Genomic DNA, 5,912 nt, shown 5'->3' with positions numbered 1-5,912 from the left:
ACTATCAACCCAGAATGCTACCTCAGTCCCACTTCTCGCAACCCCCTTGATAGCTTTTGAGATGTCAATCCCCAAATGCAATAGAGTTGAACAAATTCCATATATTTGCTTCCATAGACCCGCAATTGAAATTTTAGCCGGAATTGTGTTCCACGATCTCGAGTTATTATGAATAGACCAAACCACTCTTCGCCATAACCCATCCTTTTCCGTCTTGAATCTCCACCACCATTTTGCAAGCATGGCGAGGTTTGCGTCTCTTAAGGAACCGAAACCCAAACCACCATATTCGACCGGAACTACCACATTTTCCCATGCCATCCAAGCCATTTTCGAGACCTCCTCAGACCCACCCCAAAAGAATATCCTCCGGACCCTTTCAAGTTGGTTCAAACTTGAACCGGAGCTCTATAGAGCGAGAAAAAATACGTCGGAAGGGATGACAATGCCGACTTAAGGAGGGTTATTCTCCCGCCATAAGATAATTTTTTCGCTTTCCAAATAGAAAGCCTACTCTTGAAAAGATCCACAATAGGCTTCCAATTCCGTACTAGATTCATATTCGCACCCACATACAAGCCGAGATATTTAAACGGCAAGACCCCGGCGCTACACCAAAGAGTATTTGCCAAGCAAACTACATCCGGTTCCTCCACCCCAACCCCATACAAACTACACTTGGATAAGTTAACTTTGAGACCGGAAGCTAGGTAGAAGCATCTTAATATCCTTCGCAAGTTCATCACATTTGCGACCGACCACTCCCTAAGAAAAATCACATCATCCGCATACAATAAATGGGTAAGTGTTAAACCAATATTATTGCATCGAATTCCATGGAATAAACCCACCTCCGTTGCCCTCTTCATAATTCCCGATAAGGCTTCCATTGCAATAAGGAAAAGGAAAGGGGATAAGGGATCTCCCTGACGAAGCCCCCGGTGCATTCGAACTCTAATGTGGGAGAGCTGTTCACCAAAACGGACGCACGGGCAGAGGAGAGGATTGCCATAATCCAATTCTGCCATTTAGTTGGAAAACCCATTTGTTCCATTATAGAGTTGAGAAAACTCCAACTTAGCGAATCATAAGCCTTATGTATATCAACTTTAAAGATCATACCAACTTTTTTTGCATGTTTCATCCAAGCCAAGACTTCATTCAGCATTAGTGGCCCGTCCGTGATGTTTCTACCCGCAAGAAACGCCGTTTGTTCCTCGGAGATTAGTTTACCAATCACACTTTTCAACCGGTTCACCAAAACTTTAGAGATAACTTTATTTATACATCCGATTAGACTTATGGGTCGAAAGTCCGACGGGCGCATCGGGTCCTTAACCTTTGGAACCAGAGCAATGAAGGATGACGAACAACTTCTATTCAGGGACGGATTGCTATAGAATTCGTCAAAAAGTTTAAGAAAATTGTCTTGCAGCCCACTCCAACACCGTTTTAAAAATTTAAAGTTGAAACCATCCGGGCTGGGCGCCCGATCCCCATCACAGTCCCACACCGCCCCCTTTATTTCTTCCAAAGTGAAACGTCTAGTCAAGATCTCACCCTCTCCCGGAGATAAAACATTCAGTAGCGGGCATACTATCGAGGGTCTATTAGCGGGCATACTATCGAGGGTCTATTATTCATTGGCTCCGAAAAGAGCTGAGAGTAATAATTAAAAAACTGTTGTTTAATGAGAATCGGATGTGTGACCCATACATCCCCGACGAACACACCATTTATACGGTTCGAGCTAATATTAGCATTCACAATGGAATGAAAAAACCCGGCATTTTCGTCCCCCTCAATCGCCCATTTAGCCCTCGACTTTTGACGCGTATCCGATTGCCTTTGCTTGTCAACCTCCATCATAAACTGCTTGCACTCCATCCTTAAACATAACTCCGCTTGATTTAGTGGTCTTTCTTCCGCTAATAACTCCAGGTCAGCCACCTTTTGTTTTCAGAGGTGGAGTATAATTGGTCGTTCCTACTCAATTCAACCGCGAGCCACTCTTTAATTCTATTCTTCAACCACCTTAGTTTGGTAGCCAACGCTAGATCCCCGGGCCCATTGAAATCTTTAGGTGTAGCGGGCTAGCTCATTTGGTAGAGGCTCTTGCCTCTTAGTGAGAGATCTTGGGTTCAATCCCAAGCAAAGAGTAGATTATGATTTATTTAGTATAATTTAAGAGTATGTAAACTTTATCATTCAAAAAAATAATAATAAAAAAATAACTACAACGCCTCTAACTTTCATGAGTGTTTCTAGCATTTCAAATCCAACAAATAACCGAATAAATCAAAGCAATATTCTGCCTATGTTTTTTTATTTTCACCAACCAATTGCAAAGATTATTGATGTTTTTAGTTGTTTTGAAATTTCTTGTGATGCTCTAAACTATGTGGAAAATTTATAAATTGATCCATAACTAGTTGACTCCTATTAGTACAACCATATGCCACCACAATTAATATTATCTAAAAAAAGAATGCATGAATCTAACAAATATGCACATATAATAATCAACCATGAATCATATGTCCGGCCGATGAATGTACCCTTCCTCCATCGTTAACATTCTTCTTTCTTTGTTTATTCTGCCTTCTTCTTCTCGACTTGCCGGCGACCGCCTCCACCCGCGGTATAAACACCCCTGTCCCGGCTGCGTTACTAGCCCACAACCTCTCCATCCAAATAGGCACCTCAAACCTCCTCCCACTCTCACACCAACTAAAGTAGTCGCCGAACGCCCCCAATCCACCACCGCGAGCACCATAAGTCAACGATCTCCTTTGTATCTTCGACCCAACATGCGTTTCATTGTCATCATCCATAAGCATCAATATGTGCCTTGTGAGGTCTTCGTAGAATGCGCTATCATCGTAGTCTTGTGACTCCATGTTCATGTTACTTGGTAGTATATACTATAAGGATATATGGATTGGTTGATTAGCTTTTAATGATGAGAGTGGTGATATATTGTTGTGTATATATAAGAATGGAGGAAATGAATGAATCTTGATTAGAGATATAGAGTCAAGGGTCAATACAACGGTATTGATTTGAGATTGGCCAAATGGAGGTAATTAATATCCAAGAATATGTCTATTCTGGATGGATTCCACTTGAAGGGATCAAAGAAACAAATAAAAGGTCAAAAATAAAGGAATAGTGAGATGATAGCAATTCTACTTTAATGTTTCAAGTTGTAAGAGTCAATAAGTGTGATACACACCCCCACATGGCCACAATATGAGAATTGGTGGATTTTGGCCTGCATGGTAACTACAAAAACACTTTCCTCTCTCTCTTATATATTATGAGGACAATAAAATTTCGGCCGAAACAGAAAATTACGAAAATAGTTGTTGACCACTGTGACTTTAAAAAAAAGTCACCTTATGCGTCCTTGAAACAACCTCTCAAGCATCTGAAGCATCCATATGCAGACCTCTCAAGCACCCAATAAAATATGGACATGTGACATTTCAAATGTTGTAGGTGGGCGCAAACGCGTCCCATGCCCTTCCAGACACATAAATGAAGGGATTTCCAAAGACGCATCATGTGCGCTTCCAGACATATCCTGTGCATGATGCGTCGCTCCAAGAACGTATGAGGTGGTCAAATTTGAAAGTGGTTTTGATCAATGGCTATTTTTTTATTTCTCATAATAAAACAATTGGGTAAATTGACACTTAGTTTACATACTACAGGATATTGATTGGGGGTCTTAACATTGTAATTAATTTATTCACACATGGTTGAGTGTAGTAGGTAAACAATACGTATATTGCTGAGTTAATTTAATCGCATATAGCGTAGGTAAAACTAACAAGTTCATTAGTTAGTTATAGAGTTGTTCAACTTATAACACAACTTCACCTCAAACAAGTCACCTTTGGGCATTTATGCGATGGATTTCGCATCGGTGATCTTAGATGTTGTCTGTTGATCAGCTTTAGGAACCTCCAAAGTTGATTGTATAAACATTGATATTTCGGATAAGATTAAAAATACGGGTTGGATCAATTCATTGTAACATATGCTACCATTGAACCACGTTTAGTTGTGAAATTCTCTTATCCAAAGCAATGCATTTAAAACGCGTTGATGATACGTAAGGTCAAATATTTTTTATAAACTCAACAGCTCTCATGTTCATTGACGATGTAGAATTTGACTAAAGTGTTACCATTATGGACTCATCGTCCTCATTGAGGTTTGTCCCGCCATCCCAATTAGGATGGTGAGATGTGTCTAATGCGTCCTCAATCACCTCAATGAAGAAATGACTCATCGTTAGTCCTCAATTATGTGTGACCTATCATCCCGAACAACACAATAGTGACGTTGACTTTAATACCATTTTTAACATTTAGGCAATTTCATACCCTCGAATATTGTTTGAGTAAACCATATTGTATTATTAAGTTCTTTTCCGTTAAAATTAGTAATTTTTCTTGCTGTTATTATGTTCACGTGCTTTTTTGGTCTAAAAACATTTAAGTTTTTAGTAAATATAATAATAAAAATTATTTTACATGTTTTTCGTTATAAAACCATAATCATACGACGTTTCAATTTAACAAAAATAAATAAATAAATAAATAAATTAATTAATTAATAAAACACTATTTTAGAAATTTGGTTTTAAAGGTGCGGTTTTAATTGATTTTTGCACTTTTGCAATAGTTTCTACAACTTGGACGATTTATAACGAAATGAATGTCTAAAATATCTATCTATTCATGACCGACATAAATAACATGGGACCTATACACTAGCTACATCTTTAAAGTTCACAATATATTAACTTGTGCATTTAACAAATTTTGGTCATCTAAGCTTTCTTTTGGAATCAATATTTTTCAAAAAAAATGAACAAATATAAAATCATCATATAACACAATCACAAGTTACTTAAAACTTAAACAACAATCACATTATCATCTCGGATTCTCGGTATGTTTTAGATTGATTATTTGGCATTAATAAAGTACAATGTCCCTACAAATCATTCAACCAAATTTTTTTTGAACGACCAACTGAAATTTTATTCAAAAACAAAACGGCACAAACTGCAACGAGACCCCTACAAATTGAATTGATAAAACTGTATTGTGCCTCTTCTTAAGTAATCAACGAGTTGATTTTACTTTCGTGCTTTGCCTTTGCAACGTCCACCTGTAAAACACCCCCTAATCAGTATACCATGATACAATTTATAAAAAAGAAAAATGCTAGTTTGAAAAGAGAAAAAAAAACTAAATAAATTGAAGATGATAGCATACTTGGAATATTTTCTTTTCCGGCACAAGGAATGAAAACACCGGTTCCATGTCTCATGTTCCTCCACGAGTTCTTGAGCAAAACTCGTACTGATTCCGTAGTATTTTGAAAATTATGTTTCCAACACAAATGGCCTTCAATTTTTTGCTCCAAGATATATCTTCGTTTATTGATTCGCACAGGGGATAAATGTTTGGCGTTCATTGGGGCGAAAAGAGTTTCATTCTCGTCTTCGGCTATTAATTTCAATATTTGTTTTTCGAGCTTAAAATACTTTGATTCAAACTCAAAGTCATTTGTCGTGTCAATTTCTAGGCTATGGGTAGTTGTTGTGTTTGTGTCCATTTTGTTTGGGGTAGGAGATTGTTTTACAACATGGTTTTGAGGTTTAAATAGTTGTTGGTGTGAATGAAAAGAAAGTTAAATGTGTTTGTTTTCAAGAGATTCAGTGTATAGTATAATATTAATTAATTCAGTTAATTGAATTGAATTGAATTGAGGTTTTTTTGTAAAATGACTATTTTTAGATGATTTTGTAATTTGGAATTTAGTGTTTGGTTGTGTCCAATGAATTTGCAGGCTTATGCAATGAAATAATCAATGTATTTACTAAGTTTAAT

At 37.4% G+C, this 5,912-nt stretch overlaps 1 long non-coding RNA gene across 1 annotated transcript; it reads right to left on the bottom strand.

The window, feature by feature from the left end:
- Positions 1–4,946: 4,946 nt before the first annotated feature.
- LOC110917816 lies at positions 4,947–5,711 on the bottom strand. Its single transcript, XR_002580878.2, has 2 exons — positions 5,295–5,711; positions 4,947–5,187 (listed from the first exon to the last, which is right to left on the bottom strand). It is a non-coding gene; the product is annotated as an uncharacterized LOC110917816 (long non-coding RNA).
- Positions 5,712–5,912: the final 201 nt, after the last annotated feature.

Source organism: Helianthus annuus, chromosome 16, assembly GCF_002127325.2.
Source record: "Helianthus annuus cultivar XRQ/B chromosome 16, HanXRQr2.0-SUNRISE, whole genome shotgun sequence".
Taxonomy (NCBI): domain Eukaryota; kingdom Viridiplantae; phylum Streptophyta; class Magnoliopsida; order Asterales; family Asteraceae; genus Helianthus; species Helianthus annuus.
This window is presented reverse-complemented; position numbering and strand designations above follow the sequence as displayed.